The sequence below is a fragment of the Silurus aristotelis genome, assembly GCF_946808225.1.
Source record: "Silurus aristotelis genome assembly, chromosome: 3".
NCBI lineage: Eukaryota > Metazoa > Chordata > Actinopteri > Siluriformes > Siluridae > Silurus > Silurus aristotelis.
Genome location: NC_139576.1, coordinates 20,964,942 through 20,977,491, shown reverse-complemented (window position 1 = coordinate 20,977,491; position 12,550 = coordinate 20,964,942). Strand labels below are relative to the sequence as shown.

The following is a 12,550-nucleotide window of genomic DNA, read 5'->3' as shown; positions in this document are numbered from 1 at the left end:
TTACCACAGTTTAAATATTTGGTCTGTTTTCTATTGTGTTCTATTGCGAATAATATATGGGTTTATGAGATTTGCAACCCATTGAATTTAGCATTTTACACAGCGTTCCAACTTTTTTAGAATTGTGGTTGTAGTTAGTATACCGTGGTCCCCTGGAACTCTCGGGGGTTACGTTCAAGACTTTTGAGTTCCGAAAATCTGCAAATTTTGAACACCCCCCCCCCCCCCGCTGCCCCTATGGTATCTTAGTAAATTCATGTAGACATTATGTCACTTTAATACAATAATGTGTTTTCCTTTTTTTTTTTTTTTTTTTTTTTTTACATTTGTGAAAACACATCTTAAAATGTTATGCCTAACGTTCCTGAACATCCCGGGATTCGCTAAGGATTCCGGCAAATTTTAAGATTTAGTTAGGTTTCAAATGAGAACCCACGAATTTTCCGAGCCGTGTGTTTCGAACCGCAAATTATCGGGAGTTGACTGTATACAGGCGTGGAATTTTTTGTGGTTTTCCCTTTAAGGACAAATTCAATACAAAGTTTTTACTATTGGTGTTATACTAGCCCCAGGGATATTCTCAAGTGCAAGAAGTATCAGCCGTATCGCCTCTGAACCTACAGAATGTTCCGTGTTGTGTCCAGTGTGTATTTGGTCTGTTACTATTTAGATCAACCGTATATGTCAGAAAAAAGAGACAGAAAGGTGTATTGTTTAAACATAGAACAGGAGACTATGGGGTGCATGTCATCATCATTGCCTACAGGTAAACAGAATACCCCAATCCACTCTCACCTGTCTCTGAGGACTGTCAACCTTTACAATTAGTCTTGTTTTAGTTCCATGTGATGTAAGTTATCCCTTTCTAACCTTCTCTGGCCTTGCTACACATTTTTTTACTGGTTCTATGAAACAGTTATAACCATGATGGCATTTTTAGCCATTTTGAACCACTGCTGATCCAGATGATCTAACAATATATAGATGATCTAGCGATATCTAAATGATCTAACAATATCTAGATGATCTAACAATATCCTTATGAAAGTCTTATTTACATAAAATTGTGTGAAACAGATATCAAATTCTCACTGAATGGTGGTTGTCTGGTGTTCACATGGTAAAGTTTATCTAAAGATTCACAGCAATTGGAATCCACACCAATACCTATCAATTATGTTTCATTGTCATCTACAGTACATTTATTTCAAATTCCAATTTCTTTATCTATTTTACATTACTAATCTATTTACTGTTATATAAACAAGCAAAACTATGCTGGTTTGTATAACAATATTCATACTAAATGTTAATTGTTATAGTCATTATCAGTGCTAATTATACCCTTTAACTGTTAGAGCCATCGAAGGTAATATGAAAGAATTTAATTTGAAATTAAAAAGCATTACAGTACCAAAGGGAAATAAATAGCAAGAATTTTGAAGGGTCAATAAATACCATGGTCAAGTTCATAAATAAGAATTAAGCATGCTGGCAGGCATGTTTGTTGATGCCAGTGGAAGTCATTTGTGTTGCTCATAAAGGAAATCTAACAAGTCAATCTTTTACCAATTAAATAAAAGTAATTCATAAGCTCAAACATGGAACACAAATTCACAGACAGCAACAGTGAAGTACCCCCATAACTCCACACGCTTTAAACCATTTACAAATGTTAACATTATCCATGTGAATCTATCATCTACTGTGCCTATTTGAGCTCTGTGCTTGTATAACTCGAAAGAAGAATGCCAAGGCTTCAAAAACATTACTGCATAAATTAAAGTCTGTAAAAAGGCAGCTTGTCTATGCAATATATAATTATCTTAGACTTACTGTCTAATTGCTATCCATACGATTTATTTTTTAAATGATATATATGCAGAAACATCGGCATTCCACCTGCTACCCTTTCATTAAAATGAAGGAAAATAGTGTTTTATTAAGAAATGCACATCTTTGTAAAAACAGGAGGAACATTTATACTGTGGAGAGACTGATCAGATTTTTATTTAACTTGTGTTAAATCCCCTAAGACTATTATATGTAGATGAGCATGGCGCTGTGTTTGTACACATATTACTCTGACAGGAATGTGTGGGGGAAAAGAGGATCTCTGTGTTCCAGAGAGCAGAACCATACAGCACCAAGGCCCTGGTTTTTATTGCTAAGGATAAATGCTCAGGACTGTGTTTTCAGGACAAATGTCAAACCTATTTAATTATATATTGAATGATTAGTGGAGATTTCTTATTTATTGAAAATGTTTTATAAAGAATAGGTTTACTCTTTGGTTTGAAAAAGTGGGCCTTAAATGAATGAATAACTGAATAATTAAAACGTATTTACAGTATACATGAAAATACGTTTTAATTATTCAGTTATTAATTCATTCAATTTGATGGCTCTGGAGAAGGTAGGGTTAATGCTCAGTTGCTCAATGGCAGCTTGCCAGTGCTGGCGTTTAAATCCCTCACCTCCTGATCAGTAAGCCTTAACCAAAGAACCACCACTGTCACCAGTGAGCTATCGATACAATATAAAGAGACTGTCCTGTGCTGATTTTATTTAAAATATACTCATACTAAACAAAGTTTTTAGATTCTTTTCTACTGTAATGATTTATAATACTACTATCTGTTGTCACAAATTAGAGGGCAGGTTCCCTTTTACAGTTTTGTTCCTGACTTATCCTCTTTTTCCTTCCTCTATCTTTGTAGTTTTCCTTACCACTGTGGCATTTGGTTTGTTCCTTAGGAATCAGCTTTGACATTTGAAATACCATAAAGCTACCTTGTAATTATTGGTATTAGTTCTATGCAAAAATAAAATGAAATGAAACGAGAAAAATAAGTCTTTCTATGATTCAATAAAATATGTTTATACTTTATTTGGGGTAATGGAGCATCTTTGAAAAGGCACTATTTTCAAGATTCCAGTGCATACACTATGTCAGTGCATACACTATGTCAGTGCATACACTATGCAAAAAGAATATGAACAAGGTCTTTACATAGTGTAAGGAAGTAATTATGCACAATTATATGTGTTTAGTAATGAAAGAGTATTTTAAATGGCAGCATGATGTCGTCCTTGGTGGCCTTGTTTGTAGGCCATTTTGGATTCTTGGAGTTGTAGTTCTATGCCAATATCAAAGACATGACAGAATTAAATAATCTATTATGTGCAGTGTAGCAGTACAAGACTACAGTGATTTACTACAAGCACTGAAGTAAATCTATCACAATGAAGAGAAGATAAACGAAGCAACAAAAATTTTATGATTAAAAATTATTTTTTTATGAATTATTCAGTCCTATGCTCGATTAGTATGATTCATAACCTACTATTGCAGAACAATGTCTTGCTCTATGTTTGCCAATACTAGCTATTGAATGCATTAAATCAAATAGACACTTAAGGCAGTGGTAAGCAAAATAAGAAGGCCCATGCTGTTGTTGCTGCAAAAAGACCTGTGAGGTAATTAGATATTAATTGTACTGTAGGCACTTTGAATGGACAAGGACTGTAATTCTAACAAGCTCAAAGATGCTTAGCCAGACAGATTGATCTTATTAAGTTACAGGGGAAAAAAGACAAGAATGTCAAAGGCAGAGGGTAAGAGAGGGCAAGTAAAAATATATATTGAATATCATGGTTATAGTTATATAATCTTATGTATACTTTATACTGTCTGACATGTGGAGTTTAAATAACTGGTCAAACATTATAAAAATTAGGTCAACGTTCTGTTACCGCGTTCTCTCTCTCTCTCTCTCTCTCTCTCTCTCTCTCTCTCTCTCTCTCTCTCTCTCTCTCTCTCTCTCTCTCTCTCTCTCTCTTGCTCTCTGATACACACAGGGTTAATAATCAAAATCTACCCCATCATTTTAAAATACTCTGTTGTCTTGACTCTAATTGTCTGAAATACCACTAGAGGCAGATTATTCCTAGGAATAGTAAGGAGACAATTATGAATGGAGATTAGGAATAAGAAGAAATTTTGTAAAATAAGTAGTGAACAAAGAAATTGTTAAGGACAACTATGGACAGTAGAGAAAATGACTGAGAAAATGCAGAATTACAGAGTTGATATAAGAGTAAGCATAAAGATCAGGGCATAAAAGATCCTGATGGTTATCTAGGGTTCATAGAAACCTATGAACAGAGGAGGTGAGAATCACCTGGAAAATGCCTTAATGTCAAAAGAAAACAACACAGTGTACGACTAATTAATGTCTTAATCCATGTGGCACAACATTTGGCACTACAGAAAGTAACATTTCTGGGTCATGGGCAAGAATCTGTACAAATTCTAAAATTTTTAGACATAGAAAAAATCTGTTCAGAAAGGAAGGAGAATGGTAGATAGTGAGATCAGACATGAACCGGTGAGTCCTGTCTCAGCAGGCTGTCTAGATTCCCAGCAAGAGCAACAAGTGCCAGTGTTCTGGTTTGCCATCTATTTGCACTCTGCCAAGCATTTTCTTGATCTAGGACACCATTTATGGGCATCGATGGCACTTCCCTGAGCTAACTTTCTGTCCATTGACATTTTTCTCAAGCAAGTGAGAAAAGCAGTGGCGGTAACTGTTTCTCTATAATAGGTCTTCACTCCTAGAAAGACCCCTGTTATTACAAAAGATCTGCATTTTTATTATAAGGTTGTTACTCAGTCATTGGGATAATAACATAGCTTTGTTTATTTATGTTTAATTCTGAACAGTTTGTAGTTCTGACAAGCCCAGGGGGTTTACTATTGTTATAGCTACTGTCAACAATACCAACAACAAAACTGAAATAAATGTATAAAAAAAAAATAGAAAGAATGAAATTCTGAGACAATACATATGTTTAATTATTAAATATTCCACAGCAAAGAGACAAAGAAAGCTCAAATTTTATAAGAGGACAGGCAACATATTACATTGAAAGATAACATGCAGCTTTTGTTGATATTGTACCATACATTTTTGCAGTCAGACATTTGCCAGCAAATGTACCACTAGGGGGCCTGAACAAACAAACTATAATGGTCAATGTTGAGGCAGAGAGCACATTGTTGGGTTTTTTTTTTTCAGCTTCCAGAGGACACAAACCCTAGCTGTGAGTGTGTGATTCTTTCAGCAAAATGTGTTAATTACATGGCCAAGCCAAGAATAGTAGGTTTTATAATGAGTTTAAGGATGTCCATGAATGCCAACAGTTTGTACCCACAGGCCTAGTGGTTGGACAGTAAGGAATGCGGAAAACTCAAAATGTAAAAAAGTGCAGGAAGAAACTGACTCAATAGGAGAATGAGGTGTGAAAAGTAGGGATATTGACTAACACGTTACTGTCAACATCCTTGCCCACGTAGCAGGCTTAGTAGGGAATAACACACCATAGGTGCACTGAGGAAACGAACCATGTGGAGCTGCAAAGTAAAAGAGGAGAATAGAGGGAAACTGATGCAAGCCCTAGTTTACCTTTTATCAGGATCCAGTCAAGAAATGTAAAGCTTGGGGAGAAAGTACAAAGCATGGTGATGACAAGCCATACTAATGCAACTTTAGGACAGGCCTGCTAGTCAGATTGATGGCAGGAAGATATGGTGCTGTGGGAGAACCAATCCCAGTGGGAAAATGAAAGGTGTGTGCACATATGGTTTGCACGAACTCTGACTGAAATTAATATTAATACTGAAAGAAGCCAACTGGATGCTAGAATCCATCAAACCCTGTAGCATTTTTACAAAGGCATGCAAATGTAAAACATTATGAATTCATTGTGGCAATAGAAACACAAACTTCTGTTTTTAGTATTAAACTGAACTACGTTTTACCTGGATGCGAATCAACAGTATTTTGAACCAAGATTTAGCTATAAGGTGCAAATAAGGGTAAAACATCTGTCAAAACTTATCAAACTAAAGTAAAAGTTTGATAGGTCTTCTGGACCAAGCAAAGAAATAATTGTAGTTAAGATTTAAAAGGGTGCAAAGTGAAAGCGCTATGGGGGTAGCAGTGATAAGTGTGAGACCACCCCGCCCGGCAAACAAAACAGACCCAGGCCAGTTTATCACAGATAAACAAGCTGATAATAAACTGATAATAGTTCAAATAACTGGTGTATAAAAGCCAGCATGAAAGCCCTGATGAATAACTGTTGATGAGCTTTTTATCTATTGACAAAGATTACAGCATATTTCTGTAACGCAGTGCACAAACTATAATACGGTTCTCAATATCAGAACATAAAACTTAACTGGTCATCAGATACTCAATATTATGTATAAGAATGTATAAGAAACACCAAAGAGTGGCTGAACATGCCAGACAGTGTGAGTGAATGTAGCCTGAAAAACAATGAAAAAAGAGAATCACAGGCATATTAGTGTGCATATTCTCCTGAGTGCAACTGTGTTTGTGTTTGTGGGGTATTGCATCAATCGCCTTGTCATAAGATGCTAATGTTTAATGAGCTAGAAGGTCAATTAATTAACAAACTGTGAATCACCATCATGAAAACATAGACACATACATAAACACTTGCACTAACTGCTATATACAACATTTAAAGCTTTTTAGAAGATAATAATGTGAATCTGTGAATGCACCTGAGCAGGAATATTATGAATGACAAACTGTAGTTTATTTACATAAAGAGAATAATCCAGGCCAGGCTGCAAATCTGTGTCTCTGTATTTAACAGAGCCTGTATTTAACAGTATATGCATGTGTGTTGAGCTCAGTCCTACAGCAGGCAGAGCTCAGTGACACTGCTGATGCACTGCTCCTTTGTGCTTTTCAGTGTGCATTAGCAACAAATTAATGCTTGTACTGCTCACCACTGAATTAATTATGAACCTGTGTGTATGTATGTATGTATGTATGTATGTATGTATGTATGTATGTATGTATGTATGTATGTATATATATATATATATATATATATATATATATATATATATATATATATATATATATATATGTGTGTGTGTGTGTTTGTGTGTGTGTGTGTGTATATGTGTGTGTGTGTGTGTCTGTGTGTGTGTGTGTGTGTGTCTGTGTGTGTGTGTGTGTGTGTGTGTGTGTGTGTGTGTGCATGCAAAAGAGAAATAAAAAAGAGGCAGGGTTAGAGAGCTAGAAACAACAAACTGTGGGTGATTAAGAGTGCAAGATAGAGACGGGCCTAGAATAGTGTGTAGATATTGTTTTGAATAAGGCTTTGCTTTGAAATGCCATATGAGCAATATGTAGTGTAGGCTTAATGTGCATTTGTGTCAGCAGTCATTGACTAACATTTAGCTGTGTCAGTACTGTATTTATAGAAGGAATCACTTGAACTACTGTATATACCCCCACAATGGATGCAACAGAATTTTTTTCCTTCATAAGTTTTATTCTTAGCTGACAGTATACTTCTGCTTGCATTAGATAAATTACATTCTGGATTGTGGGGATAATAGGATTGGCATTATGAAGGGTTTTTTGTTCAGCAAATGCATACAGTCACGTTCTCACAGTTATTCTATTAATAGATGTGTAAGTCATTCCCTTATGCTTTGAGGTCTAAATAGCTGTAAGACACATGCATCTTATATGCTGGTATGTGTAATCAGATCTAAATTATTCAGTATTGGTTAACAGTTTAATAAATATGAGAATGCATAAAAGAAAATTGTTTTCTTTTCCGTTTGTTGATTTTCTATTATTTAAATAATTACCCATACTGAATAACATACATTTCCAATAATACTCATTCCTCTAATCATTGATTCATTGATTCACTCATTCATTTAGTTAGTAACCATGTTTAACCCTGGATTGGTCTCTAGTTCATCGCAGTCAAATAGATTATATTTTTTTAACATTAGATTCCCATGCTTTATAATATAACTGGCAGTAAATTACCTCCAAAAATATTTTGGTTGTGGGTACTTTACAATCCCCGTTCACACAACCTTTGACTTTTTTGGTGCTTATCTGGAAGTTAACTCTGCTCGCTTCTGTTTCCAAGCAAGTTGTTGCAATTTACAATTTCTTTTTACCTTCTTTGAGTAGAAAGCCTTCACCGGCATGGAAAGGAGGGTGATGCCACTGCAGTTAGTGCATTCAGAGATTCTAGTGTATTGTTTCTTTTGGATCTTGACTATCACTTCCCTTCACAAGTCTTCTGGGACCACTTTGATTTGCCAGCATTTGTTAAACAGCATTGTCAGCTTTTCAGATATGGCCTGGCTTCCATGCATTAGAAACGTTGCAGGTATTTCATTCAAGCTGACTGCCGCGTTGTTCTTAAGGTTTTTGTTCATGATGTTTACCTGCACAATGGGATTTTGTTGATATCGACTCTGAGCTTATAGTCTTTTATCCCCCTTGAAGTTGTAAGTGGTAATCAGGTCTGGTTGATTAAAAGTTGCCAGAATGGTTCAATCCACCAGTTTTGTTCATATTGTGTGATGATAAACCTCAAGAGTTCATGTATATGATTAGGATATTTGAGGTGCATCCCAGGCTGGTCAGCACTTTGACTGTGCAGTAGGATCCACTTGTCATTTCAGTTGACTGCTCCTTGTGCTTCTTTTCCCTTCCACTGCAACCATTCCTTCTTGTCTCTCTGACAGCTTTTCTTCACAAACTGATGCAACAATGTTTATTGCTGACTCATTATGTCCAATTCTTCAGCATTTATTGCTGGCTCCCTTTTCAGCATTGCGATCATCTCAGATTCTATGATTGCTCTTGGATTTATTTCTCTCTCTGGTGCTGACAGCACCATACAATTATGTACAGTGTGAATGCTGTGATGGTCTGTCTGATGTCTGATGTCCAAAGGTCCACATTCTCCCACATCCACCATCTCTTTAAGCAAATGAAAGCAATTGTGTGGTGTATATTCTATTTTATACAACAAAATAAAAAAGACTGAAACAAAACAACTTGAAGAAGTGAACTCTAAGGCATGGGTAGAGTTTGGAGAGGTCATGGGTAAAGACTTAGGTGGCATCAAAGGTTTTCTGGCAAAATATTTGGCACTTTAGGAGGTGAAAAAAAGACCTACAAGGGAAGTCTGAGTATAAGTGAAGTGAAAGTTGTGTCCACATTCATAAAGTATAGTCAAAAGCATTTACATGGATGTCAGAGTCAAGGGTGTGTCACATATTTCCTCTACTGTTTCCATGGTTTTCATAACCAGGATATTAAGATGCAATTAAGATTACTTAAAATTTTATTTGGCTCTGGTTTTGTTCCCAGTCCTCCCTATATTCAGAAAATGTGTGTTAAGGATGCGTTTTACTCTTTACAGGCGTTACATATGCACATAAGTATGTAGAGACTTAGTCGTACCCAAAACCTTTGTAAATCCTGTTGTACATTTAATTTGCTTTGGATTATTTAAACATATAAACACCACTTTACTTAAAGTTAAATAAATGGGGCTTATTCTTCTGATCCATGGTAGTGAAGTTTAGTCTTCTGGGACTTCTGTTTACTGGTCAGTGTATATTTCTGTCCTTATCTATGGTCATAATCTGTGTTAGTATCCCAAAGACAGCCTTCAAGAGACTGTTGTATTAAAAGCATTGCTTTACCAAATTGTGGAATCCAGCTGTCCAGATGTCCCTGGAACATGCCTGCTAGAATTTTATCTGATATATCCTCCAGTTTCAAGCTTATGCTGAGGCTCTCTAATAAAGTTTCTTTGAGAAAATGACACAATGTTCTATATATTACATAATATAAAAGTATATTCAGTCAGTATTGTGAGACACAATGTCTAATCTATTTAAATACACCAGGGGTTTTAAGCCATCTATGTCCAATGACCACACTGAAAGGTAACCCCACCCTATTATATATTTATTTATACAGAACTCCACACTAACGATTCAGACTGATAAAAGATGCTATTGAGGAAGATAGAAGTGCTCTCCTCTGCAGCTGCAGCTTCATCTGTGTTTATATCTTATCTAATAACACAGCTGCTCATGGGGGCCAAAGAGCATGTGGGCTTTTCTTATTCTGAATATAAAAATTTAAGATAAATCTATGGCCTGCATTGATTCTCACACACAAAGAATTTATAGTGCCATCATCAGTTGTACTGTGGTTTGACTTGGTCCCCATTAAAGTGTTTGATTGTAATACCTGCTTCTTTTGCCAGTGCAATTTATCCATGTTTTGGAAATAAAGCACCACTGCTTATTTTAGGGGTGGTGTATACAGTGTGGCAGGGCCCTGATTGTTCCACCAGTGATGTGCAAACCTTTAAATGCAAACCTTTAAATAAAATTGCATCTCAAAAGTCACATATTAAATACAAGTTTTTAACAGTGAACAGTGAACATTTTTTTCTTATGTTGTTCCAGCAAAATATCCTGGAGTGCTTTACATTTTGTAGTAAAATGCTATAATTTCTAAAGTTGATTGAAAGTTATAGCAATTTCAGTGTGTAGCAAAATGTATCAGCTTGGATAATTGGAAATTGAAATCAGTTCACGTCTTTTGTGCTACAATGTTTAAATTATATTGCCTGACTTTTTTTTTTTTTTTTTACAGATTATTTGCTTTTGCTGATCTCAGGTTGGGTGGCAATGGACATTTGGGTGAACACAGCCACAGACAGTTAATGAGACTGAAACGGTTTACTGCTTGTTCACTGGACACTGATTAAGTGTAGGCTAAATGATGCTGTCTATTGAGACTTGCTAATGAAAAGCATTAGTAAGAGCAGACGTGGGCTCATTCTGACCATGTTTATAATACATGAATTGAGGGCTTAGAATGCTTGTTAAATAAATATAACAGTTGTTGGTGTGCATAGGCATAGTATAAGTCTCTAAAACACAATGGTTATATGAACAATGTCACATACACAACCAGACTTTTTCGTTAAGCTTCTCATTGTCGGCACTGGACTTATCACTCCAGATGTGCATTTTAGTGAAAATCATGTGCCTGTTCACACCGAAGCATGATGAAGTGCTGCTCTCACATTTCATTAGGCGCGTGGCTGACAACAAAGCACCGCTGAGGGAATGACAACAAAGCGTCGCTGAGGGAATCTGTCGATAATGCTCCTTTGGCCAGGGTCACTTCAGTACTTTATTAACCCATCCTTTAGTCCAGTGTCAATACAGTTTTCTCCTGGCATACAGCCGCTTCCGTGACACAGCCCAGGCTAATGGGTGAGCCAACATAATCCAATTAAACCAAGTCAGGCTTTTCCTTGAATCCTTGCATATCGAAGCAGGATTTCATACCTGGCTCTCAGGGGAACGGAAGGAATAGTAAACCCATCTTAAAAACCTCTCAGTCTATCAGGGAATAGAAAAACAATCGATTCTCATACTATTTTTGATTCTCTGTCCAGAATAATCCAAATAATAATTATAACCTTGTACACAGGCATATGCATATCAAACTTATATTATGAACAATGGATCAAACTGATTAAATACCCATATAAATTCTGTACTGCTCACACTTAGGAATAAGGATGACAGAACAACTATATGAGACTACAGAAATCAAGACAAGTGATGCATCAGGATGCAGAAACATTCTTTTTTTCTTGCAATAAAAAATACAGATATATACAGAGATATTTTTTAATTCTGGTACCCAAAATCAAAACTGAATCAATTCATGAGGTGCTTAGAGATTCCCACATTACCGGTGCATCCCAAGAGGCTTGTGAAGGAACTCAGTAGTGAATACCTGTCTTTCTCATTGTGTGTTGACTTAATACAGTCAGTCAGCCAAAACACAACAAAAGTGCTGTCTCTGACAGTTCATTTTAAGATGATTTTAAAGAGTTGTAATTGTGTCCAAAAGGAGAAATACAGTTTGTAAATCCTCAATAATAGAGTTGACCATTAAATATAGTAACATGAGTAAATTTACTGACATTGCAAAAAACATGGCTAACAACAGAAATTATGTTGTGCCGTTTTTTTATTTTTATTATTTGTTTTTGTGCTTTTTGTTCAGATGGCTATTAGCTAATGTTTTAGCCTAACAAAGAATTTGATTAAGAAAAGTAAAATACATGTTTTTGTGTAACAAATAATTGGCTAATCGTAGCAAAATGCAGTAAAATAAAGCTCTGTACTGTCAAACAAGAAAGGTAAACTGTAAAGGTAATACCTCAAAATGACCAAATAAAGTCTTCATAAATTGAACATTATTGTTAAAAAGGATTTGAATCATTCTCGGACCTTTTTGTTAGCTTTAGAGCATGTCTGGTGCCCTACTCACCGAAGAGTATTTGACAAAGACTATGCTTATTTGTTTGTTTGTTTGTTGAAATGTAGTTTTATAAAATCAACATAGTGCAGAAAAATGAAGCTCAGTTTTTACACTTGTTGCAAAACAAACTTAAATACTGCATAAATGCCTTTGAAAGTGTTTGAATGGTAGTTCAGATGTCAGGGAAAATCCAAGAATGTGCGATGATGTTCTTGGCACTTTAAATGAGGTGGTTTAATCTGGGTTATTGCTTTTAAAATTATAAAACTTTAGGATTTATACTGGTACAAAGTGAAATGTACATAAATAATAAG

The 12,550-nt window shown here is 35.6% G+C and overlaps 1 protein-coding gene across 3 annotated transcripts in view; it reads left to right on the top strand.

Moving 5' to 3' along the window:
- pde11a (phosphodiesterase 11a) overlaps positions 1-12,550 on the top strand; it is a 59,319-nt gene that overhangs the window by 8,644 nt on the left and 38,125 nt on the right. The gene's annotated exons all lie outside the window — the stretch shown is intronic.